This window comes from Pleurodeles waltl, chromosome 7 (genome assembly GCF_031143425.1).
Source record: "Pleurodeles waltl isolate 20211129_DDA chromosome 7, aPleWal1.hap1.20221129, whole genome shotgun sequence".
NCBI lineage: Eukaryota > Metazoa > Chordata > Amphibia > Caudata > Salamandridae > Pleurodeles > Pleurodeles waltl.
In genome coordinates, this window is record NC_090446.1 from 916,823,690 (window position 1) to 916,851,588 (window position 27,899).

At 46.6% G+C, this 27,899-nt stretch overlaps 1 protein-coding gene across 1 annotated transcript in view; it reads left to right on the top strand.

The window, feature by feature from the left end:
- G3BP1 (G3BP stress granule assembly factor 1) overlaps positions 1-27,899 on the top strand; it is a 506,090-nt gene that overhangs the window by 105,559 nt on the left and 372,632 nt on the right. The gene's annotated exons all lie outside the window — the stretch shown is intronic.

Here is a 27,899-nt window from a genome sequence, read left to right on the forward strand (position 1 = left end):
TTACCTCCCCTAGGAACTGTGAAAATTGCACTAAGTGTCCACTTTTAAAACAGCTATTTGTCAATAACTTAAAGTATACATGCAATTTTTATGATTTAAAGTTCCTAAAGTACTTACCTGTAATACCTTTCGAATGAGATATTACATGTAGAATTTGAACCTGTGGTTCTTAAAATAAACTAAGAAAAGATATTTTTCTATAACAAAACCTATTGGCTGGATTTGTCTCTGAGTGTGTGTATCTCATTTATTGTCTATGTGTATGTACAACAAATGCTTAACACTACTCCTTAGATAAGCCTACTGCTCGACCACACTACCACAAAATAGAGCATTAGTATTATCTCTTTTTTCCACTATTTTACCTCTAAGGGGAACCCTTGGACTCTGTGCATGCTATTCCTTACTTTGAAATAGCACATACAGAGCCAACTTCCTACACTCCAGCTCTACTTTTTCACCCTGTGCCTTGCACTGTGCCCTAGTCTTGACACACACCAGTTCAGGGATACCCAGCATGGCTGCATGGGTTTTCAGTTCTACCTCAGCCCATGCTGAGGACTCCAGGTCATTTCCAAGCAAACAGTCTACTGGGATATTTGAGGAGACCACCACCTGTTTCAGGCCATTGACCCCTCCCCACTCTAAAGTTACCATAGCCATGGGATGTACTTTAGTCTGATTGTCAGCGTTGGTGACTGGATAAGTTTGTCCAGTCAGGTATTGGCCAGGGGAAACCAGTTTCTCTGTCACCATAGTGACACTGGCACCTGTATCCCTCAGGCCCTCTACACTTGTCCCATTAATTAAGAGCTGCTGCCTGTATTTTTGCATGTTAGGGGGCCAGGCAGCCAGTGTGGCTAAATCCACCCCACCCTCAGAGACTAATGTAGCTTCAGTGTGACACCTGATTTGCTCTGGGCACACTGTTGATCCCACTTGGAGACTGGCCATTCCAGTTTTAGCTGGATGGGAGTTAGAAGTGGTATCTTTCTTGGGACAGGCCTTGTCTCCAGTTTGGTGTCCAGACTGACTACAGTTTCGACACCAGGCCTTTTTGGGATCAAAGTTTTTACCCTTGTACCCAGGATTGTTTTGTGAAGAGGCTCTGGGCCCACCCTCCTGTGCAGGTTTTTGGGGACCTGTAGAAGACTCTTTACTATTTTTATTTTTGGCTGTCTCACCACCTTTCCCCTGGGGAGGTTTTGTGACCCCTTTCTTTTGGTCACCCCCTGTGGAAGTTTTGGACACCCTAGTCTTGACCCAATGGTCCGCCTTCTTTCCCAATTCTTGGGGAGAAATTGGTCCTAGGTCCACCAGATGCTGATGCAGTTTATCATTGAAACAATTACTTAATAGGTGTTCTTTCACAAATAAATTGTACAGCCCATCATAATCATTTACACCATTTCCTTGAATCCAACCATCTAGTGTTTTTACTGAGTAGTCTACAAAGTCAACCCAGGTCTGGCTCGAGGATTTTTGAGCCCCCCTGAATCTAATCCTATACTCCTCAGTGGAGAATCCAAAGCCCTCAATCAGGGTACCCTTCATGAGGTCATAAGATTCTGCATCTTTTTTAGAGAGTGTGAGGAGTCTATCCCTACACTTTCCTGTGAACATTTCCCAAAGGAGAGCACCCCAGTGAGATTTGTTCACTTTTCTGGTTTCACAAGCCCTCTCAAAAGCTGTGAACCATTTGGTGATGTCATCACCATCTTCATATTTAGTTACAATCCCTTTGGGGATTTTCAACATGTCAGGAGAATCTCTGACCCTAGTTATGTTGCTGCCACCATTGATGGGTCCTAGGCCCATCTCTTGTCTTTCCCTTTCTATGGCTAGGATCTGTTTTTCCAAAGCCAATCTTTTGGCCATCCTGGCTAACTGGATGTCCTCTTCACTGGAGTTATCCTCAGTGATTTCAGAGAGGCTGGATCCTCCTGTGAGGGAGCCACCATCTCTGACTATTATTTTTGGAGTCAGGGCTTGAGAAGCCCTGTTCTCCCTAGATAGGACTGGTGGAGGGGATTCTTCCTCCAGTTCACTATCATCCTCCTCTGTGTTATCCACAGAGGGGTTGGCTCTATCATACTCTGCCAACAGCTCCTGGAGCTGTACTTTGGTAGGTCTGGAGCCCATTGTTATTTTTCTTATGTTACAGAGTGACCTTAGCTCTTTCATCTGGAGATGGAGGTAAGGTGTGGTGTCGAGTTCCACCACATTCATCTCTGTACTAGACATTATTCTTCTAAAAGTTGGAATGCTTTTAAGAATCTAAAACTAGTTCTAGAATCTAATTCAAACTTTTAAACTCTAAAAGAAATGCTAACAGGGACTAACTCAAGGCCCTAGCAGGACTTTAAAGAATTTAGAAAACTTTTCAAATTGCAAAAATCAATTTCTAATGACAATTTTGGAATTTGTCGTGTGATCAGGTATTGGCTGAGTAGTCCAGCAAATGCAAAGTCTTGTACCCCACCGCTGATCCACCAATGTAGGAAGTTGGCTCTGTATGTGCTATTTCAAAGTAAGGAATAGCATGCACAGAGTCCAAGGGTTCCCCTTAGAGGTAAAATAGTGGTAAAAAGAGATAATACTAATGCTCTATTTTGTGGTAGTGTGGTCGAGCAGTAGGCTTATCCAAGGAGTAGTGTTAAGCATTTGTTGTACATACACCTAGACAATAAATGAGGTACACACACTCGGAGAAAAATCCAGCCAATAGGTTTTGTATAGAAAAATATATTTTCTTAGTTTATTTTAAGAACCACAGGTTCAAATTTAACATGTAATATCTTGTTTGAAAGGTATTGCAGGTAAGTACATTAGGAACTTTGAATCATTTCAATTGCATGTATACTTTTCAAGTTATTCACAAATAGCTATTTTAAAAGTGGACACTTAGTGCAATTTTCACAGTTCCTGGGGGAGGTAAGTTTTTGTTAGTTTTACCAGGTAAGTAAGACACCTACAGGGTTCAGTTCTTGGTCCAAGGTAGCCCACCGTTGGGGGTTCAGAGCAACCCCAAAGTTACCACACCAGCAGCTCAGGGCCGGTCAGGTGCAGAGTTCAAAGTGGTGCCCAAAACGCATAGGCTTCAATGGAGAGAAGGGGGTGCCCCGGTTCCAGTCTGCCAGCAGGTAAGTACCCGCGTCTTCGGAGGGCAGACCAGGGGGGTTTTGTAGGGCACCGGGGGGGACACAAGCCCACACAGAAATTTCACCCTCAGCGGCGCGGGGGGCGGCCGGGTGCAGTGTTAGAACAAGCGTCGGGTTCGCAATGGAAGTCAATGAGAGATCAAGGGATCTCTTCAGCGCTGCAGGTAGGCAAGGGGGGGGCTTCCTCGGGGAAACCTCCACTTGGGCAAGGGAGAGGGACTCCTGGGGGTCACTTCTGCAGTGAAAGTCCGGTCCTTCAGGTCCTGGGGACTGCGGGTGCAGGGTCCTTTCCAGGCGTCGGGACTTAGGTTTCAGAGAGTCGCGGTCAGGGGAAGCCTCGGGATTCCCTCTGCAGGCGGCGCTGTGGGGGCTCAGGGGGGACAGGTTTTGGTACACAGTCGTAGAGTAGTCCGGGGGTCCTCCCTGAGGTGTTGGTTCTCCACCAGCCGAGTCTGGGTTGCCGGGTGCAGTGTTGCAAGTCTCACGCTTCTTGCGGGGAGATTGCAGGGTTCTTTAAAGCTGCTCCTTTGGATAAAGTTGCAGTCTTTTTGGAGCAGGTCCGCTGTCCTCGGGAGTTTCTTGTCGTCGTCGAAGCAGGGCAGTCCTCAGAGGATTCAGAGGTCGCTGGTCCCTTTGGAAGGCGTCGCTGGAGCAGAGTTCTTTGGAAGGCAGGAGAGAGGCTGGTGAGTTTCTGGAGCCAAGGCAGTGGTTGTCTTCTGGTCTTCCTCTGCAGGGGTTTTCAGCTAGGCAGTCCTTCTTCTTGTTGTTGCAGGAATCTAGTTTCTAGGTTCAGGGAGAGCCCTTAAATACTAAATTTAAGGGCGTGTTTAGGTCTGGGGGGTTAGTAGCCAATGGCTACTAGCCCTGAGGGTGAGTACACCCTCTTTGTGCCTCCTCCCAAGGGGAGGGGGTCACATCCCTAATCCTATTGGGGGAATCCTCCATCTGCAAGATGGAGGATTTCTAAATGTTAGTCACCTCAGCTCAGGACACCTTAGGGGCTGTCCTGACTGGCCAGTGACTCCTCCTTGTTGTTCTCATTATTTTCTCCGGCCTTGCCGCCAAAAGTGGGGGCCGGGGCCGGAGGGGGCGGGCAACTCCACTAGCTGGAGTGTCCTGCGGTGCTGTGACAAAGGGGTGAGCCTTTGAGGCTCACCGCCAGGTATCACAGCTCCTGCCTGGGGGAGGTGTTAGCATCTCCACCCAGTGCAGGCTTTATTACTGGCCTCAGAGTGACAAAGGCACTCTCCCCATGGGGCCAGCAACATGTCTCAAGTGTGGCAGGCTGCTGGGACCAGTCAGCCTACACAGATAGTCGGTTAAGTTTCAGGGGGCACCTCTAAGGTGCCCTCTGTGGTGTATTTTACAATAAAATGTACACTGGCATCAGTGTGCATTTATTGTGCTGAGAAGTTTGATACCAAACTTCCCAGTTTTCAGTGTAGTCATTATGGTGCTGTGGAGTTCGTGTAAAACAGACTCCCAGACCATATACTCTTATGGCTACCCTGCTCTTACAATGTCTAAGGTTTTGCTTAGACACTGTAGGGGCACAGTGCTCATGCACTGGTACCCTCACCTATGGTATAGTGCACCCTGCCTTAGGGCTGTAAGGCCTGCTAGAGGGGTGTCTTACCTATACTGCATAGGCAGTGAGAGGCTGGCATGGCACCCTGAAGGGAGTGCCATGTCGACTTACTCATTTTGTTCTCACTAGCACACACAAGCTGGTAAGCAGTGTGTCTGTGCTGGGTGAGGGGTCTCTAGGGTGGCATAATACATGCTGCAGCCCTTAGATACCTTCCCTGGCATCAGGGCCCTTGGTACCAGTTACAAGGGACTTATCTGGATGCCAGGGTGTGCCAATTGTGGAATCAAAAGTACAGGTTAGGGAAAGAACACTGGTGCTGGGGCCTGGTTAGCAGGCCTCAGCACACTTTCAATTCAAAACATAGCATCAGCAAAGGCAAAAAGTCAGGGGGTAACCATGCCAAGGAGGCATTTCCTTACAACCGCCAAACTTACACCTCCCTTCTATGGCGGAGCAACAAACTTAAACCAAGGGCGGCCTTTCCAAGACCCAGTGCCTCATTACGTAATAACTACGGATGCCTCCATGATAGGATGGGGAGCTCATCTCAATCAACACAGCATCCAGGGACAATGGGACACTCAGCAAAGACAACTTCACATAAATCACTTAGAACTACTGGCAGTATTTCTAGCGCTAAAAGCATTTCAACCCATAATAAGCCAAAAACACATCCTTGTCAAAACAGACAACATGACAACGATGTATTATCTAAACAAACAAGGAGGAACACACTCAACTCAGTTGTGTCTTCTAGCACAAAAAATATGGTATTGGGCGATTCACAACCACATTCACCTAATAGCACAGTTTATTCCAGGGATTCAGAATCAGTTAGCAGACAATATTTCTCTGGATCATCAACAGATCCACGAATGGGAGATTCACCCCGAAATACTAAACCCTTACTTCCAAAGATGGGGAACACCACAAATAGACCTATTTGCAACAAAAGAAAACGCAAAATGCCAAAACTTTGCATCCAGATACCCACAAGATCAGTCTCAGGGCAATGCGTTATGGATGAGTTGGTCAGGGATATTTGCATACGCTTTTCCCCCTCTCCCACTCCTTCCATATCTAGTAAACAAATTGAGTCAAAACAAACTCAAACTTATACTAATAGCACCAACTTGGGCAAGACATCCTTGGTACACAACACTACTAGACCTCTCAGTAGTGCCTCATGTCAAACTACCAAACAAACCAGATCTGTTAACTCAACACAATCAACAGATCAGACACCCAAATCCAGCATCGCTGAATCTAGCAATTTGGCTCCCGAAATCTTAGAATTTGGACACTTAGACCTTACACAGGAATGTATGGTAGTCCTAAAACAAGCTAGCAAACCAACCACTAGACCTTGCTATGCAAATAAGTGGAAAAGATTTGTTTATTATTGCCACAATAATCAAATCCAGCCATTACACGCATCTGCTAAAGACATTGTAAGCTACTTACTACATTTGCAAAAGTCAAAGCTAGCTTTTTCATCCATTAAGATACTGTAGGACGTTGGCTCTGTATGTGCTATTTCAAAGTAAGGAATAGCATGCACAGAGTCCAAGGGTTCCCCTTAGAGGTAAGATAGTGGCAAAAAGAGAATACTAATGCTCTATTTTGTGGTAGTGTGGTCGAGCAGTAGGCTTATCAAAGGAGTAGTGTTAAGCATTTGTTGTACATTCACACAGGCAATAAATGAGGAACACACACTCGGAGACAAATCCAGCCAATAGGTTTTGTTATAGAAAAATATATTTTCTTAGTTTATTTTAAGAACCACAGGTTCAAATTCTACATGTAATATCTCATTTGAAAGGTATTGCAGGTAAGTACTTTAGGAACTTTGAATCATTACAGTAGCATATATACTTTTTACATAAAACACAATAAGCTGTTTTAAAAGTGGACACAGTGCAATTTTCACAGTTCCTGGGGGAGGTAAAGTATTGTTATTTTTAACAGGTAAGTAAATCACTTACAGGTCTCAGTTTTGGGTCCAAGGTAGCCCACTGTTGGGGGTTCAGAGCAACCCCAAAGTTACCACACCAGCTGCTCAGGGCCGGTCAGGTGCAGAGGTCAAAGAGGTGCCCAAAACACATAGGCTTCAATGGAGAGAAGGGGGTGCCCCGGTTCCGGTCTGCCAGCAGGTAAGTACCCGCGTCTTCGGAGGGCAGACCAGGGGGGTTTTGTAGGGCACCGGGGGGGACACAAGTCCACACAGAAAGTACACCCTCAGCAGCGCGGGGGCGGCCGGGTGCAGTGTGCAAACAAGCGTCGGGTTCTCTGTAGATTTCAATGGGAGACCAAGGTGTCTCTTCAGCGGTGCAGGCAGGCAAGGGGGGGGGCTCCTCGGGGTAGCCACCACCTGGGCAAGGGAGAGGGCCTCCTGTGGGTCACTCCTGCACAGAAGTTCCGTTCCTTCAGGTGCTGGGGGCTGCGGGTGCAGGGTCTTTTCCAGCCGTCGGGACTTTAGGTTCAGGCAGTCGCGGTCAGGGGGAGCCTCGGGATTCCCTCTGCAGGCGTCGCTGTGGGGGCTCAGGGGGGACAACTTTGGTTACTCACGGTCTCTGAGTCGCTGGAGGGTCCTCCCTGAGGTGTTGGTTCTCCACCAGTCGAGTCGGGGTCGCCGGGTGCAGTGTTGCAAGTCTCACGCTTCTTGCGGGGATTTGCAGGGGTCTTTAAATCTGCTCCTTTGAAACAAAGTTGCAGTTCTTTTGGAGCAGTGCCGCTGTCCTCAGGAGTTTCTTGTCTTTCTTGAAGGAGGGCAGTCCTCTGAGGATTCAGAGGTCGCTGGTCCTTTGGAAAGCGTCGCTGGAGCAGGTTTCTTTGGAAGGCAGGAGACAGGCCGGTAAGACTGGGGCCAAAGCAGTTGGTGTCTTTTCTTCTTCTGCAGGGGTTTTTCAGCTCAGCAGTCCTCTTCTTGTAGTTTCAGGAATCTAAATTCTTAGGTTCAGGGAAGCCCTTAAATACTAAATTAAAGGGCGTGTTTAGGTCTGGGGGGTTAGTAGCCAATGGCTACTAGCCCTGAAGGTGGGTACACCCTCTTTGTGCCTCCTCCCGAGGGGAGGGGGTCACATCCCTAATCCTATTGGGGAATCCTCCATCTGCAAGATGGAGGATTTCTAAAAGTTAGTCACTTCAGCTCAGGACACCTTAGGGGCTGTCCTGACTGGCCAGTGACTCCTCCTTGTTGTTCTCATTATTTCCCCCGGCTTGCCGCCAAAAGTGGGGCCGTGGCCGGAGGGGGCGGGCAACTCCACTAGCTGGTGTGCCCTGTGGTGCTGGAACAAAGGGGGTGAGCCTTTGAGGCTCACCGCCAGGTGTTACAGCTCCTGCCTGGGGGAGCTGTTAGCATCTCCACCCAGTGCAGGCTTTGTTACTGGCCTCAGAGTGACAAAGGCACTCTCCCCATGGGGCCAGCAACATGTCTCTAGTGTGGCAGGCTGCTGGAACTAGTCAGCCTACACAGATAGTCGGTTAAGGTTTCAGGGGGCACCTCTAAGGTGCCCTCTGGGGTGTATTTTACAATAAAATGTACACTGGCATCAGTGTGCATTTATTGTGCTGAGAAGTTTGATACCAAACTTCCCAGTTTTCAGTGTAGCCATTATGGTGCGGTGGAGTTCGTGTAAACAGACTCCCAGACCATATACTCTTATGGCTACCCTGCACTTACAATGTCTAAGGTTTTGCATAGACACTGTAGGGGCACAGTGCTCATGCACTGGTGCCCTCACCTATGGTATAGTGCACCCTGCCTTAGGGCTGAAAGGCCTGCTAGAGGGGTGACTTATCTATACCTGCATAGGCAGTGAGAGGCTGGCATGGCACCCTGAGGAGAGTGCCATGTCGACTTACTCATTTTGTTCTCACCAGCACACACAAGCTGGCAAGCAGTGTGTCTGTGCTGAGTGAGGGGTCTCCAGGGTGGCATAAGACATGCTGCAGCCCTTAGAGACCTTCCCTGGCATTAGGGCCCTTGGTACCAGAGGTACCAGTTACAAGGGACTTACCTGGATGCCAGGGTGTGCCAATTGTGGATACAAAAGTACAGGTTAGGGAAAGAACACTGGTGCTGGGGTCTGGTTAGCAGGTGTAAGGAAATGCCTCCTTGGCATGGTTGCCCCCTGACTTTTTGCCTTTGCTGATGCTATGTTTACAATTGAATGTGTGCTGAGGCCTGCTAACCAGGCCCCAGCACCAGTGTTCTTTCCCTAACCTGTACTTTTGTATCCACAATTGGCAGACCCTGGCATCCAGATAAGTCCCTTGTAACTGGTACTTCTAGTACCAAGGGCCCTGATGCCAAGGAAGGTCTCTAAGGGCTGCAGCATGTCTTATGCCACCCTGGAGACCTCTCACTCAGCACAGACACACTGCTTGCCAGCTTGTGTGTGCTAGTGAGAACAAAACGAGTAAGTCGACATGGCACTCCCCTCAGGGTGCCATGCCAGCCTCTCACTGCCTATGCAAGTATAGGTCAGTCACCCCTCTAGCAGGCCTTACAGCCCTAAGGCAGGGTGCACTATACCGTAGGTGAGGGTACCAGTGCATGAGCATGGTACCCCTACAGTGTCTAAACAAAACCTTAGACATTGTAAGTGCAGGGTAGCCATAAGAGTATATGGTCTGGGAGTTTGTCAAACACGAACTCCACAGCACCATAATGGCTACACTGAAAACTGGGAAGTTTGGTATCAAACTTCTCAGCACAATAAATGCACACTGATGCCAGTGTACATTTTATTGCAAAATACACCCCAGAGGGCACCTTAGAGGTGCCCCCTGAAACTTAACCGACTGTCTGTGTAGGCTGACTAGTTCCAGCAGCCTGCCACACTAGAGACATGTTGCTGGCCCCATGGGGAGAGTGCCTTTGTCACTCTGAGGCCAGTAACAAAGCCTGCACTGGGTGGAGATGCTAACACCTCCCCCAGGCAAGAGCTGTGACACCTGGCGGTGAGCCTCAAAGGCTCACCCCTTTGTCACAGCCCAGCAGGGCACTCCAGCTTAGTGGAGTTGCCCGCCCCCTCCGGCCACGGCCCCCACTTTTGGCGGCAAGGCTGGAGGGAACAAAGAAAGCAACAAGGAGGAGTCACTGGCCAGTCAGGACAGCCCCTAAGGTGTCCTGAGCTGAGGTGACTCTAACATTTCGAAATCCTCCATCTTGCAGATGGAGGATTCCCCCAATAGGGTTAGGATTGTGACCCCCTCCCCTTGGGAGGAGGCACAAAGAGGGTGTACCCACCCTCAGGGCTAGTAGCCATTGGCTACTAACCCCCCAGACCTAAACACGCCCTTAAATTTAGTATTTAAGGGCTACCCTGAACCCTAGAAAATTAGATTCCTGCAACAACAAGAAGGACTGCCTAGCTGAAAACCCCTGCAGAGGAAGACCAGAAGACTACAACTGCCTTGGCTCCAGAAACTCACCGGCCTGTCTCCTGCCTTCCAAAGAACTCTGCTCCAGCGACGCCTGCCAAAGGGACCAGCGACCTCTGAATCCTCTGAGGACTGCCCTGCTTCGACGACGACAAGAAACTCCCGAGGACAGCGGACCTGCTCCAAAAAGACTGCAACTTTGTTTCAAGAAGCAGCTTTAAAGAACCCTGCAACTCCCCGCAAGAAGCGTGAGACTTGCAACACTGCACCCGGCGACCCCGACTCGGCTGGTGGAGAACCAACACCTCAGGGAGGACCCCCGGACTACTCTACGACTGAGTACCAAAACCTGTCCCCCTTGAGCCCCCACAGCGCCGCCTGCAGAGGGAATCCCGAGGCTTCCCCTGACCGTGACTCTCTGAAACCTAAGTCCCGACGCCTGGAAAAGACCCTGCACCCGCAGCCCCCAGGACCTGAAGGACCGGACTTTCACTGCAGAAGTGACCCCCAGGAGTCCCTCTCCCTTGCCCAAGTGGAGGTTTCCCCGAGGAAGCCCCCCCTTGCCTACCTGCAGCGCTGAAGAGATCCCTTGATCTCTCATTGACTTCCATTGCGAACCCGACGCTTGTTCTAACACTGCACCCGGCCGCCCCCGCGCCGCTGAGGGTGACATTTCTGTGTGGGCTTGTGTAGGAAGTTGGCTCTGTATGTGCTATTTCAAAGTAAGGAATAGCATGCACAGAGTCCAAGGGTTCCCCTTAGAGGTAAAATAGTGGTAAAAATAGATAATACTAATGCTCTATTTTGTGGTAGTGTGGTCGAGCAGTAGGCTTATCCAAGGAGTAGTGTTAAGCATTTGTTGTACATACACATAGACAATAAATGAGGTACACACACTCAGAGACAAATCCAGCCAATAGGTTTTTATATAGAAAAATATCTTTTCTTAGTTTATTTTAAGAACCACAGGTTCAAATTCTACATGTAATATCTCATTCGAAAGGTATTGCAGGTAAGTACTTTAGGAACTTCAAATCATCAAAATTGCATGTATACTTTTCAAGTTGTTGACAAATAGCTGTTTTAAAAGTGGACACAGTGCAATTTTCACAGTTCCTAGGGGAGGTAAGTTTTGGTTAGTTTTACCAGGTAAGTAAGACACTTACAGGGTTCAGTTCTTGGTCCAAGGTAGCCCACCGTTGGGGGTTCAGAGCAACCCCAAAGTCACCACACCAGCAGTTCAGGGCCGGTCAGGTGCAGAGTTCAAAGTGGTGCCCAAAACACATAGGCTAGAATGGAGAGAAGGGGGTGCCCCGGTTCCGGTCTGCTTGCAGGTAAGTACCCGCGTCTTCGGAGGGCAGACCAGGGGGGTTTTGTAGGGCACCGGGGGGGACACAGGTCCACACAGAAATTTCACCCTCAGCGGCGCGGAGGCGGCCGGGTGCAGTGTAGAAACAAGCGTCGGGTTCGCAATGTTAGTCTATGAGAGATCTCGGGATCTCTTCAGCGCTGCAGGCAGGCAAGGGGGGGATTCCTCGGGGAAACCTCCACTTGGGCAAGGGAGAGGGACTCCTGGGGGTCACTTCTCCAGTGAAAGTCCGGTCCTTCAGGTCCTGGGGGCTGCGGGTGCAGGGTCTCTCCCAGGCGTCGGGACTTTAGGTTCAAAGAGTCGCGGTCAGGGGAAGCCTCGGGATTCCCTCTGCAGGCGGCGCTGTGGGGGCTCAGGGGGGACAGGTTTTGGTACTCACAGTATCAGAGTAGTCCTGGGGTCCCTCCTGAGGTGTTGGATCTCCACCAGCCGAGTCGGGGTCGCCGGGTGCAGTGTTGCAAGTCTCACGCTTCTTGCGGGGAGCTTGCAGGGTTCTTTCAAGGCTGCTGGAAACAAAGTTGCAGCCTTTCTTGGAGCAGGTCCGCTGTCCTCGGGAGTTTCTTGTCTTTTCGAAGCAGGGGCAGTCCTCAGAGGATGTCGAGGTCGCTGGTCCCTTTGGAAGGCGTCGCTGGAGCAGGATCTTTGGAAGGCAGGAGACAGGCCGGTGAGTTTCTGGAGCCAAGGCAGTTGTCGTCTTCTGGTCTTCCGCTGCAGGGGTTTTCAGCTAGGCAGTCCTTCTTCTTGTAGTTGCAGGAATCTAATTTTCTAGGGTTCAGGGTAGCCCTTAAATACTAAATTTAAGGGCGTGTTTAGGTCTGGGGGGTTAGTAGCCAATGGCTACTAGCCCTGAGGGTGGGTACACCCTCTTTGTGCCTCCTCCCAAGGGGAGGGGGTCACAATCCTAACCCTATTGGGGGAATCCTCCATCTGCAAGATGGAGGATTTCTAAAAGTCAGAGTCACCTCAGCTCAGGACACCTTAGGGGCTGTCCTGACTGGCCAGTGACTCCTCCTTGTTTTTCTCATTATTTTCTCCGGCCTTGCCGCCAAAAGTGGGGCCTGGCCGGAGGGGGCGGGCAACTCCACTAGCTGGAGTGTCCTGCTGGGTTGGCACAAAGGAGGTGAGCCTTTGAGGCTCACCGCCAGGTGTGACAATTCCTGCCTGGGGGAGGTGTTAGCATCTCCACCCAGTGCAGGCTTTGTTACTGGCCTCAGAGTGACAAAGGCACTCTCCCCATGGGGCCAGCAACATGTCTCGGTTTGTGGCAGGCTGCTAAAACTAGTCAGCCTACACAGATAGTCGGTTAAGTTTCAGGGGGCACCTCTAAGGTGCCCTCTGGGGTGTATTTTACAATAAAATGTACACTGGCATCAGTGTGCATTTATTGTGCTGAGAAGTTTGATACCAAACTTCCCAGTTTTCAGTGTAGCCATTATGGTGCTGTGGAGTTCGTGTTTGACAAACTCCCAGACCATATACTCTTATGGCTACCCTGCACTTACAATGTCTAAGGTTTTGTTTAGACACTGTAGGGGTACCATGCTCATGCACTGGTACCCTCACCTATGGTATAGTGCACCCTGCCTTAGGGCTGTAAGGCCTGATAGAGGGGTGGCTTACCTATACTGCATAGGCAGTGAGAGGCTGGCATGGCACCCTGAGGGGAGTGCCATGTCGACTTACTCGTTTTGTCCTCACTAGCACACACAAGCTGGCAAGCAGTGTGTCTGTGCTGAGTGAGAGGTCTCCAGGGTGGCATAAGACATGCTGCAGCACTTAGAGACCTTCCTTGGCATCAGGGCCCTTGGTACTAGAAGTACCAGTTACAAGGGACTTATCTGAATGCCAGGGTGTGCCAATTGTGGATACAATGGTACATTTTAGGTGAAGGAACACTGGTGCTGGGGCCTGGTTAGCAGGGTCCCAGCACTCTTCTCAGTCAAGTCAGCATCAGTATCAGGCAAAAAGTGGGGGGTAACTGCAACAGGGAGCCATTTCTTTACAGCTTGTGTCCCCCCCGGTGCCCTACAAAACCCCCCTGGTCTGCCCTCCGAAGACGCGGGTACTTACCTGCAAGCAGACCGGAACCGGGGCACCCCCTTCTCTCCATTGAAGCCTATGCGTTTTGGGCACCACTTTGAACTCTGCACCTGACCGGCCCTGAGCTGCTGGTGTGATAACTTTGGGGTTGCTCTGAACCCCCAACGGTGGGCTACCTTGGACCAAGAACTGAACCCTGTAAGTGTCTTACTTACCTGGTAAAACTAACAAAAACTTACCTCCCCCAGGAACTGTGAAAATTGCACTGTGTCCACTTTTAAAATAGCTAATTGTGAATAACTTGAAAAGTATACATGCAATTGAAATGATTCAAAGTTCCTAATGTACTTACCTGCAATACCTTTCAAACAAGATATTACATGTTAAATTTGAACCTGTGGTTCTTAAAATAAACTAAGAAAAGATATTTTTCTATAACAAAACCTATTGGCTGGATTTGTCTCTGAGTGTGTGTACCTCATTTATTGTCTATGTGTATGTACAACAAATGCTTAACACTACTCCTTGGATAAGCCTACTGCTCGACCACACTACCACAAAATAGAGCATTAGTATTATCTATTTTTACCACTATTTTACCTCTAAGGGGAACCCTTGGACTCTGTGCATGCTATTCCTTACTTTGAAATAGCACATACAGAGCCAACTTCCTACAGCAGGCCTCAGCACACTTTCAATTAAAAACATAGCATCAGCAAAGGCAAAAAGTCAGGGGGTAACCATGCCAAGGAGGCGTTTCCTTACAAATACATCTTACCGCAATTTCAGCTTATCTGCAAATTACACACTCAACTTCATTATTTAAGATACCAGTCATTAAAGCATTTATGGAAGGCCTAAAGAGAATTATACCACCAAGAACACCACCAGTTCCTTCCTGGAACCTCAACTTTGTCTTAACTCGCCTCATGGGTCCACCCTTCGAACCTATGCACTCATGTGAAATGCAATACTTAACATAGAAGGTTGCATTCCTAATTGCTATCACATCTCTAAGAAGAGTAAGTGACAAGCATTTACCATACAAGAACCATTTATTCAGATACACAGGCATAAAGTAGTCTTACGAACAAATCCTAAATTCTTACCAAAATTCATATCACCGTTCCACTTGAACCAAACAGTAGAACTACCAGTGTTCTTTCCACAGCCAGATTCTGTAGCTGAAAGAGCACTACATACATTAGACATCAAAAGAGCGTTAATGTACTTCATTGACAGAACAAAACTAATTCGAAAAACAAAACAATTATTTATTGCTTTCCAAAAACCTCATACAGGAAATCCAATTTCTAAACAAGGCATTGCTAGATGGATAGTTAAGTGCATTCAAACCTGCTATCTTAAAGCTAAAAGAGAACTGCCTATTACGCCAAAGGCACACTCAACCAGAAAGAAAGGTGCTACCATGGCCTTTCTAGGAAATATTCCAATGAACGAAATATGTAAAGCAGCAACATGGTCTACGCCTCATACATTTACCAAACACTACTGTGTAGATGTATTAACTGCTCAACAAGCAACAGTAGGTCAAGCTGTACTAAGAACATTATGTTCTATGGCATCTGTCGCTGTAGATACGCATGTTTTGCAATAGCTCGCCATCTGGTGTTGGGCCGGAGTGTTACAAGTTGTTTTTCTTCGAAGAAGTCTTTCGAGTCACGGGACCGAGTGACTCCTCCTTTTGTGTCCATTGCGCATGGGCGTCGACTCTATCCTCTATTGTTTTTTTCCGCCATCGGGTTCGGACGTGTTTCTGTCGCTCCGAGTTTCGGAACGGAAAGATAGCTAAATTCTGAAGATTTTCGTCGGTATTGTTGCGTTCGGGATCGGCGTAGTTAGGTTCAACACCGCATCGAAGATTGAAGAGCTCCGGTGCCCTTAGGGGTAGTTTTTCGATCCCCCGTCGGGGCCTGGTCGGCCCGACCGCGTGCTGAAGAACGCCGATGGAACGGACCCCGTTCCGTTTCTGTCCCAAATGCCACAACAAGTACCCCTATACAGACCAACACTTGGTCTGTAACCTGTGCCTGTCACCTGAGCACAGTGAAGACACCTGCGAGGCCTGTCGTGCGTACCGGTCCCGAAAAACACTCCGAGACCGTCGAGCCAGAAGACTTCAAATGGTGTCCGCGCCGACAGCCCACCGAGAGTTCGAGGAACAAGAAGAGGAAGGTACCTTCTCGATCCACGAATCGGACTCCGAGGAATTCGATGTCCCACAAACCGTGAGTAAGACGTCGAAAACAACACATAAGAAGATTGACAAGGCCCAGGGAACGCCACTGCCACCAGGCCATGGCTCGACCCATAAATTCGGTGACCGACCGTCGGCACCAAAAAAGGCCCAAACAGTGCCGAGACAGTCCGACTCCGGTCGAGACACCGGTACGCAGCCTTCTCGGGACCGAGAAAGTGCTGGAGACAAGCATCGACACCGAGATAGCGGTGTAGACACGGCTCGACGCCGAGACAGCGGCACCGACGAAGATCGACGCCGAGAGGTTTCGGCCCCGAAAAAAAGAAAAGTCAGCTCGGAGCCGAAAAAAGATGCAGACAGGGTTTCGGTGCCAAAACAACCTGCAACCGACCCAGTTTCAGGCTCTTATACAGAGGAGCATTCACTAACCTCCCAAATGCGAAAGCATAGGTTCGAGGAAGAGCTGCAATCTACCGATGTAGACCATACGCAAAAGCGTATCTTCATACAGGAGGGAACAGGGAAAATAAGCACCCTTCCCCCTATTAGAAGAAAGAGAAGACTGGAGTTCCAAACTGAACAAACACCACAAACAAAGGTGGTGTAAAAGGTTACTCCACCACCCTCTCCTCCACCTGTAATTCACGTCTCACCAGCACAAACTCCATCACATTCCCCAGCTCACACCACCATGAGCCAGGGTGACCAGGATCAGGACGCATGGGACTTATACGACGCCCCAGTGTCAGATAACAGCCCGGAGGCATACCCTACGAAGCCATCTCCACCAGAAGACAGCACTGCGTATTCTCAAGTAGTGGCTAGAGCAGCACAATTTCACAATGTAAGCCTCCACTCAGAACAGGTCGAGGATGACTTTTTATTCAACACCCTCTCCTCCACCCACAGCTCCTACCAAAGCCTGCCTATGCTCCCTGGTATGCTCCGGCACGCAAAAGAAATCTTTAAGGAGCCGGTCAAAAGTAGGGCAATCACACCAAGAGTGGAAAAAAAGTATAAGGCGCCCCCTACAGACCCTGTTTTCATCACTGCACAGCTGCCACCAGATTCCGTCGTTGTAGGAGCAGCTAGGAAAAGGGCCAACTCCCACACATCTGGGGATGCACCACCCCCGGATAAGGAAAGCCGCAAGTTCGATGCAGCTGGAAAGAGAGTCGCAGCACAGGCTGCAAACCAGTGGCGCATCGCCAACTCTCAAGCACTACTTGCGCGCTATGACAGAGCCCATTGGGATGAGATGCAACACCTCATTGAACATCTACCCAAAGACCTACAAAAAAGGGCAAAGCAAGTGGTTGAGGAAGGTCAAAACATTTCAAACAACCAGATACGCTCCTCCATGGACGCAGCAGACACAGCTGCAAGGACAATTAATACATCCGTGACCATCAGAAGGCATGCATGGCTACGAACGTCTGGGTTTAAACCAGAGATACAGCAGGCAGTTCTCAATATGCCTTTCAATGAAAAAGAACTGTTCGGTCCAGAAGTGGACACAGGGATAGAAAAACTTAAAAAGGACACGGACACTGCTAAAGCAATGGGCGCACTCTACTCCCCGCAGAGCAGAGGAAACTACGGCACCTTCCGCAAGACACCCTTTAGAGGGGGGTTTCGGGGTCCGGCCACACAAGCCAGCACCTCACAGGCAACACCGTCCAGTTACCAGGGACAGTACAGGGGAGGCTTTCGGGGCCAATACAGAGGAGGGCAATTCCCTAGGAATAGGGGAAAATTTCAAAGCCCCAAAACCCCTGCAACTAAGCAGTGACTCACATGTCACTCATCCCCTCCACACAACACCAGTGGGGGGAAGAATAGGTCATTATTACAAAGCATGGCAGGAAATCACTACAGACACTTGGGTTCTAACAATTATCCAACATGGTTATTGCATAGAATTTCTACAATTCCCTCCAAACATACCACCAAGAGCACAAAAATTATCACAACATCATTCCGAGCTCCTGGAGACAGAAGTTCAAGCACTGTTGCAAAAGAATGCAATCGAATTAGTACCAAACACACAAATAAACACAGGAGTTTATTCACTGTACTTCTTAATACCAAAGAAGGACAAGACGCTAAGACCAATCCTAGACCTCAGAATAGTAAATACATACATCAAATCAGACCACTTTCACATGGTCACACTACAAGAAGTGCTACCATTGCTCAAACTACACGACTACATGACAACCTTAGACCTCAAAGATGCGTATTTCCATATACCAATACATCCATCGCACAGGAAATACCTAAGGTTTGTATTCAAAGGAATACATTACCAATTCAAAGTATTGCCTTTCGGTTTAACAACCGCACCAAGAGTCTTTACAAAATGTCTAGCAGTAGTCGCTGCACACATCAGAAGGCAGCAAATACATGTATTCCCGTATCTAGACGACTGGCTAATCAAGACCAATTCGTTATCAAAGTGCTCACACCACACAAATCAAATCATACAAACCCTCTACAAACTGGGGTTCACCGTCGACTTCGCAAAATCAAACATCCTGCCGTGCAAAGTACAACAGTACCTAGGAGCCATAATAAACACAACAAAGGGAGTAGCCACTCCAAGTCCACAAAGAATTCAAAACTTCAACAACATCATACAACGCATGTATCCAACACAAAAGATACAAGCAAAGATGATATTACAACTCCTAGGCATGATGTCTTCATGCATAGCCATTGTCCCGAACGCAAGACTGCACATGAGGCCCTTACAACAGTGCCTAGCATCACAATGGTCACAAGCACAGGGTCACCTTCTAGATCTGGTGTTAATAGACCGCCAAACTTACCTCTCGCTTCTATGGTGGGACAATATAAATTTAAACAAAGGGCGGCCTTTCCAAGACCCAGTGCCACAATACGTAATAACAGATGCTTCCATGACAGGGTGGGGAGCACACCTCGATCAACACAGCATACAAGGACAATGGAACGTACATCAAACAAAACTGCATATAAATCACCTAGAACTGCTAGCAGTTTTTCAAGCACTAAAGGCTTTCCAACCAATAATAGTTCACAAATACATTCTCGTCAAAACAGACAACATGACAACAATGTATTATCTAAACAAGCAAGGGGGGACACACTCAACGCAGTTGAGCCGGTTAGCACAAAAGATATGGCATTGGGCAATTCACAACCAAATTCGCCTAATAGCGCAGTTTATCCCAGGGATTCAGAATCAACTCGCAGACAATCTCTCTCGAGATCACCAACAGGTCCACGAATGGGAAATTCACCCCCAAACTCTGAACACTTACTTCAAGCTCTGGGGAACACCTCAGATAGACTTGTTTGCGACAAAAGAGAACGCAAAATGCCAAAACTTCGCATCCAGATACCCACACAGGCAGTCCCAGGGCAATGCCCTATGGATGAACTGGTCAGGGATATTTGCCTTCGCTTTTCCTCCTCTCCCTCTCCTTCCTTATCTGGTAAACAAACTCAGTCAAAACAAACTCAAACTCATATTAATAGCACCAACTTGGGCAAGGCAACCCTGGTACACAACGCTGCTAGACCTATCAGTAGTACCACACATCAAACTGCCCAACAGACCGGATCTGTTAACTCAACACAACCAACAGATCAGGCACCCAGATCCAGCATCGCTGAATCTAGCAATCTGGCTCCTGAAATCCTAGAATTCGGACACTTACAACTTACACAAGAGTGTATGGAAGTCATAAAGCAAGCCAGAAGGCCATCCACCAGGCACTGCTATGCAAGTAAATGGAAGAGGTTTGTTTGCTACTGCCATATTAATCAAATCCAACCATTGCACGCAACTCCAAAAGATGTAGTGGGTTACTTGCTTCACTTACAAAAATCTAACCTAGCTTTCTCTTCCATTAAAATACACCTTGCAGCAATATCTGCATACCTGCAGACTACCTATTCAACTTCCCTTTATAGGATACCAGTCATTAAAGCATTCATGGAGGGCCTTAAAAGAATTATTCCACCAAGAACACCACCTGTTCCTTCATGGAACCTAAATGTTGTCCTAACTAGACTTATGGGTCCACCTTTTGAACCCATGCACTCCTGCGAAATACAGTTCCTAACCTGGAAGGTTGCATTCCTCATCGCCATTACTTCGCTAAGAAGAGTAAGCGAGATTCAGGCGTTTACAATACAAGAACCTTTTATACAACTACACAAGAATAAGGTCGTCCTAAGGACTAATCCTAAATTTTTACCAAAGGTTATTTTACCGTTCCATCTAAATCAAACAGTGGAACTTCCAGTGTTCTTCCCACAGCCAGATTCCGTAGCTGAGAGGGCACTACATACATTAGATGTCAAAAGAGCATTAATGTATTACATTGACAGAAATAAAAACATCAGAAAGACTAAACAACTATTTATTGCATTCCAAAAACCTCATGCAGGAAACCCAATATCAAAACAAGGTATAGCCAGATGGATAGTTAAATGCATCCAAATCTGCTACCTTAAAGCTAAACGACAGCTGCCCATTACACCAAGGGCACACTCAACCAGAAAGAAAGGTGCTACCATGGCCTTTCTAGGAAACATCCCAATGCAAGAAATATGTAAGGCAGCCACATGGTCTACGCCTCACACATTCACCAAGCACTACTGTGTAGACGTGTTATCCGCACAACAAGCCACAGTAGGGCAAGCCGTATTAAGAACATTGTTTCAGACTACTTCCACTCCTACAGGCTGAACCACCGCTTTTGGGGAGATAACTGCTTACTAGTCTATGCAAAACATGCATATCTACAGCGACAGATGCCATCAAACTGAAAATGTCACTTACCCAGTGTACATCTGTTTGTGGCATCAGTCGCTGTAGATTCGCATGTGCCCACCCGCATCCCCGGGAGCCTGTAGCAGTTCGGAAGTTACCTTCAACTATTTGTATATATATATCATTTCAACCTTATATAGGTACATACTTAGTCACTCCATTGCATGGGCACTATTACTACAATACAACTCCTACCTCACCCTCTGCGGGGAAAAACAATCGAGGATAGAGTCGACGCCCATGCGCAATGGACACAAAAGTAGGAGTCACTCGGTCCCGTGACTCGAAAGACTTCTTCGAAGAAAAACAACTTGTAACACTCCGGCCCAACACCAGATGGCGAGCTATTGCAAAACATGCGAATCTACAGCGACTAATGCCACGAACAGATGTACACTGGGTAAGTGACATTTTCATTCAAACTACTTCAACTCCTACAGGCTGAACCACCGCTTTTGGGGAGATAACTGCTTACTAGTCTATGCACAGCATGTGTATCTGCAGCTACACATGCCATCGAACAGAAAATGTCACTTACCCAGTGTACATCTGTTCGTGGCATGAGTCGCTGCAGATTCACATGCGCCCACCCGCCTCCCCGGGAACCTGTAGCCGTTTAGAAGTTGATCTTGAACATTTGTAAATATGTAAATATATTACTTTAAACTTCATTATGTACATACGTATTCACTCCATTGCATGGGCACTATTACTAGCATACACAACTCCTACCTCACCCTCTGCGGGGAAAACAATCTAAGATGGAGTCGACGCCCATGCGCAATGGAGTCGAAATGGGAGGAGTCCCTCGGTCTAGTGACTCGAAAAAAGACTTCTTCGAAGAAAAACAACTTGTAACACTCCAAGCCCAACACCAGATGGCGGGATGTGCACAACATCTGAATCTGCAGCGACTAATGCCACGAACAGATGTACACTGGGTAAGTGACATTTTCCATATATATATGTATATGTATGTATATATATATATGTGTGTATATGTGTATATATATATATATATATATATGTATGTTTTTCTAACCCTGGTTACTGTCTCCTATTCTATTAGGGTTCAGCTAACTTTGCGTTTGTCCTTCCTTAGATAAAAAAATTCAAAATTGAAAACTGGCAGTACAATAAATGATTAGGTTCAGTGTGAATGCTTTCTAGAGTCACATTTTGTGCATTATTTTGTGATCTATTTGTTTGGCTTGGATTTGAATCTTTTGCAATTGTTTTAAATTTGAGTGTCGATCATAGGTGGAGTCATGACAGCTCATTAAGTCAACTATAAGTCCACATGGATGAATTCGATTTTTTTTTTTTTCTTCTGGTGGATTCTGAAGCAATAGGAAGAGAACAAATGATTTACAATTTAGAGTTGAGCCACTAGCACAGAACACCCCATTTCATAGCTGTCAACAACAGTAGGATCGTATTGAGTTCCATTCTTGGTGCCTGATTTTAAAGTGTTCAGCCACCCTCATCACATAGTGCACCTGAAAGTTGCCCATAACCAGCTTTAAATAATAAACTTAAAGCTCGATATATATTAATTAAGCCAGTCAAAAATCATTGTGGAGAAAGAACCAAATTCATGTGCAAAAATCAGGCTTTTCACTTTGAAGAGATTGCAGAACGGTAGGAATGAAAGCGGCTCATCTTTTTGTTGCAGCCAAGGCGTTTCGTTCTATACTGACTTCAAGTCTTTGAAACACACATGCTCTCATTACGGTCCGTAAAGATGTAAGCCTCGGGTTCACAGTATTTACATCAAGCACCTTAATCTTCCTCTGATATGGAGTAAAGTGGGTTAACGCATAATGTGCTGTCTGCGTTCAGCCTGCAAGGAAAAAGATAAGTTGCTCAGGTACAATCAGTTTCAGGTATTAATGTATTCTCAATAAAGAACTGGTTGTATTCCTGCGTCAGATCTTCTTGCAATTTTTTGAAGTGAAAAGAATTTGTGCCTGGCTTGATTAATGTATATCGAGGGCTGGGTTTATTGCTTAAATTTAGCAGTTAAAAGAGCTCTGACATTATCACAAAAGACAAATTTTTAAGAATTCTGTGAACAAGTCACAGCAACGAAGTTTAGTATAAGTTCGAGACAGTTGTTGTTCTGTGCCCTTTGACCAAATCAAAGAATGACGAGGTGGGTGCTTGATAACTTTTAATCTTTCTCGTGATACTTTGAGAATAGTTCTGGAACACTAGGTACAAAATGTGTCTTGTTGTTGAACATTTGCGTAAAATAAGCATTGGGTTTGTATGCCGTCTACCTAGAAGTCCCAGCTTTGTTGTTTTGCATGTGCATTTTTTAAACTGAAATAATGAGAAGTAAAGGTTGCCACTTCAGCCACATATGGCAATGTTGAAACTGATTTTTCTAAACTAAAAGCGTGAACTGTTAACATGAAATTGGATTTTCAGAAGATAAGGAGATTGAGGAAGCAAAAGAGGCACAAGTAGAACAAGGTTTTGATTCTGATATGCAAGAGATCAACATACCGTGTGGAAGTTCTCAACCCACTTCCAGAGAAAGCTAAACACAAGTAACTCCGAAAAGTCTTTGGGTCCTTAGTGCCTCAATTTGAATATTCTTCTCTGTCGAAAAAGTTGGGAATAACTTCCCAACATCGAAATCTTCACCAGTTAAGCAGCTGTTCAAACATAGGATGTTGCTTTAGGTCAGAGCTGCACTTTACTGGCAGAAACAAACAAACACACCAGACTAACCTCGAAGCACATTAGATTCTAAAGCAGTCCATAGTCCAACTTCAAAAGAAAAACGTTCAAACATCATCTTTCCTGACAAACGTTTGAAATCTGAAGTGGACCATCAAAGTTTTTCAACATCAAAAAGGAAACACTAGAAGCAGAGGTAGCGCTTGGATTCCACAAAAGGAGGCAGTTGATGATGCTCTGCATAAATGCAGAGAGCCTATATCACTAAGGCTGAAGAGACCTAGGGCCTGATTTACAGCTCTGTGAAGGGTTACTCTGTCGCAGTGGTGACAGAGCCCTATCTGCTGACATCGAAGTAACATTATTTTCGGTTTCAGCGGACTGGATAGCCGTCACTGTTGCGACGGAGTAACCTGTCCGCTCAGATTTAAATCAGACCCCTAGTGTAGACTGACACAGCAACTAAAGGGTGCAATGCATTTAGTCCAGCCATAAAAAAGGAGTTTGTTTTACCAGTCATTGTAGAGAAGGATGATCCTCACTTCCAGGAGGAAGAATTTATTACGTGACAAGATTGTAGAAATGGAGCCACCTTAAGAGGTAGAGCTATCACTCAAGTGTCAAATCTGCAGGAGGTGCCATATAGGAGACTAAAAAAAGCTGCAGAAAACGTATGCAGTGGAATTGAAAGAGGAATGAAATAACTTACTTGTCCTACTGAATACAAAAATTTAGCAAATGATGTTCCAGAAGAGGTGAATGGTTAGTGAATACCTGTTTGAAATAGTCAGATTCAGCTGACAGTATTCGCAGCATGGACACAATTGTTTTCGAATAAGACTCCGAGGGATAGGACAGCCAAGCAGAGAAGGCTCAACCCCCTAAACTAAGTTACTGCACAATAACTGACTCTTTCATAAATATCATCAGTGAAAGAAAACACCTGTCAGTCCAATCTCAAACACAGCACTCCAGTGGGTGGTAGATTAAAAAAACAAAACAAAAAAAAAAAATCTTCAGGAGTGGAGGAAGATATCTACACAAAAATGGATCACAGACACACTTCAGTTTGATTATTGCATAGAACGGTGGCTCCCAATCGTTGACTTTTGAGGACTCCCAATTTATCCTTACTGGAACCAGTGGACCCCCACTGAATAATTATTGGAATCTGGGAATGCATCACTGACTATTTACTAGAAACTGGGGATCCTGACCTAAATATTGTTGTTTTGAAATGCAGAAAAACACAAATACAGAAACAAGCATGTTATCTAGCACTTATACAAATGATAACACATTTTATTTAATTTGCAAACTACGTGCAAAAAAATATTTTTAAAGGAAGGTTGGAGCTTTTCTAAATTCAAATGAAGCCTCACATCGTCCATATTCTGTTTGATTTGTGGGAGCAGTGCAGGTGCATCAATCTGAGGATACTGATAACATTTTTAGCCTCCAATGTCCGATTCATTGAAATATACAGTATGTTTTAAAATGTTCAATTTTACATTTAGCAACTCTAGTTATGTACACTTTATTAATGTGTTAATATTTAATTTTCTAAGCAGTCATGGACCTCCTGAGGAAGCTTTGCAGATCCTCATGGGTCCTCCAACCACAGGTTGGGGACCACAGGCATAGAACTAATCAAATTCCTGCCTACAAAGGGACCAAAAAAAGAGCACTCCAAAAGAGGAATCGGCTGGACTCCCTAAAAAGGGCAAGGAGTTGCTGGACAAACAAGCAATAGAACCGGTCCCAAAACAAGAAATCAGCAAGGGAAATTACTCCACATATTTACTAATTCCAAATGTAGACTGATCTTTGCATCCAATGCTAGATATCAAATTCATCAACAAATTATAAAAACTCAAATTCAAAATGACATCTTTACAGGAAGTCATTACACAGTTGCAGAAAGTGGATTACATGGAAACTATAGACTTGAAGAATGCCGCCTTACACATTCCAATTAATTTCCATGGTTTGTGGTAAACCGAATACACTGTCCATTCACAAGGTTAGCATTTGGAATAAAATCAGCACCAAGAGTGTTCACAAAGTATCGCGCAGCACTGGCGACACCTCCGAAGGAAGGGCATACATGTGTATCCATACCTTCATAGCTGCATTTTTGGTAGGAGTTTGCTCTAACCAGCCAAACAGGACATTCAAATACTAATGAGGACTCTGTACACACTGTTTCTCATTGAACACAGAAGTGTCTTCTCCAGAGCTAGAGAGCAAGGATAAAGTCAATTCAAGGGCAAGCGTTTCCCAACAAGAAGAAAAAAGAAAAAAAACTCCTGGGAGAGACTCTCCAGTACCGGAAGGGGTAAGCTCTGGCTTCACATGAGATCAATCCAGGAGTGGCTTCAGAATCAATGGTCACAAGCAATGAATAGTTGGGAAGATCTAGTGGTCAAAAGAAAAGGATGCAGCCCCCACAGGTGACCCACGGGCAGCATGCACAGGAGTCGCAGTGAACCTCATTCAGCACACCTAAAGAGGAGTCCCACGTCTCTGGAGCAGCAGGCAGGAGACACTGCTTTTCAAGGAAGAGTGCTGGAGGTCGGGGCTACACTGAGCCTGAAGATCCCTGGAGGAGGAACAAACAAGCTTTGAATATCAGCCTCTCCATATTTGTTGAGGGGAATAATGTATTGAATTCACCTCAGTTTGGTTTTAGACCAAACAGTAGCACAGAATCTGCCTTGGTTGTGGCCACAGACAAAGTGAGAAGCATATTGGGCTGTGGTGGGAATGCTGCTATGACCTGACTAGACCTGTTGGAAGCCTTTGACACAGACAACCATGAGATTCTGATAGCGTGCTTGACGGAAATTTGAATTGGAGGTTCAGCATTAAAGCTGTTCTGTTCCTCCTTTTGTCAAAGAGAACATGCAGTGGCCCTGGTCATCTGTTCTCAAGTCTTTTACTGTGCCTTGTGGAGTCCTGCAGGACTCATGTTTGAGCCTTACTCTTTAACATTTATGTGGTTCCATAAGTGAAAGTAACTTGATCCTTTGGCCTCGCTCCTATGGCATATGCAGATGAGACACAGCTCATAGTGTCCATTTCGAATGATATAGAAGAGACAGCCCTTCGCTTTAATACATTTAGGGGGGCAAATGTTCACAGGATGAATATAGCTTTATGCTCAATTCAGCAAAAACTGAGGTTCTTTTTTTTTTGGGGGGGGGGGAAGCATTCTCCATCCTGGAACCAATCCTGGTGGCCTCAATCGCCGGGCTCCCTTCCCCCCCCCCCCCCCATTCCAGTATCCAGTGCTAAATAACTGGGGATGATCTTTGACACCACTCTGTCCTTCAATGTGCAGATAAACGTACTATCTCCTGCTTCTTTTTGCTGCATAGACTTAGGAAGATTCTTATGTACGTTCCTTTTGAGCTGCAAAAAACAGTGGTTACAGCTCTGATACTCTCAAGAGTAGACTATTGCAGTGCCCTTTATTTAGGGGTTCAACAGTGTTCTTTGAAAAATCTTCAATGCCTTGATAACGCAGCAGCTAAGCTTTTTAAGATGATCCCTAAATTTCAGTCTGTATCAGGGACATTAAAATAGTTCCACTAGCTCCATTGGCTGCCTGTGAGATCGAGGGTCAGATTCAGGTTCTGTGTCTTGCCCAAAACTCCCTGTATGGCTTTGCCCAGACTACTTTAACAATAATCTCACCTGGTATAATCCCAGTCGGTTACTAAGATTGATCAATTCTAGAACAATTGTTTGTAAAATTAGGACATCAAACTCGGGGGGGGGGGGGGGACTAGGAGAGTCATCTGCTACACAGCACATTTGTGGAATCAGCTTCCCAGAAAGTGCTGAGGCCAATCCAATTTTCTGAGTTTTAGAAAACCGCTTGAGTGGTAGTCCTATAGCGCCAAGACACCATTGGTATTCACCTCTTTTATAAATTCATCATTATCAGCATTAAGAGGAGAAAAGGCAGCTGGCCTGGTACCAACCCCTCTGGCCTGTCTGAATCCCTCGTCGAAATCTGCACCAAAGTGGACTCGTCCAGCAGTTGTTTCCCCAGAAACCTAGGAGGACTGCCTGGATTAAAAAAAGACAATACCTCCAGTGAACAGACCTGTTCTCCAGCAAACTCCAAAAGTAGGGACTGTGAATCCTCTGGAACTGCCAAAACCTGACACCTGAAATCACCACTGCACCTGCCTTCTCCAACCCCTCTGTTGAAGTGGGCCACGAGTGCCAACAAGGTTCCTTAGCCCTCTGGAGTCTGATACCAGCGTGGTCTCACCTCTCCTGAAATCCCTGATGACACCTGCAGGCTCTGCACTCAGCTCCCCTCTACTGTGACTGCTCTAGTATGGAAAACCCGACACCTAAAGATTCCTCTGCACCTGTCATCCCTGAGCCATGGAGAAAAGGACCAAAGATGCCTACCTGTGCCAGAGTATCGTGAGGCCTGAGCCCTGCTTTTGGTTCAGCCTGACTGGCCTCTTGGCCAGTGCCTGCAGCCTCTTTTCACAGTGACAATTCTGCTTTGGAATGCATTGGGCATCCAATGCTGTTTTGCACCCTGCACCTGGCCAACCCCATGACGCTGGTAGTGTACTGCTGGTGCTGGC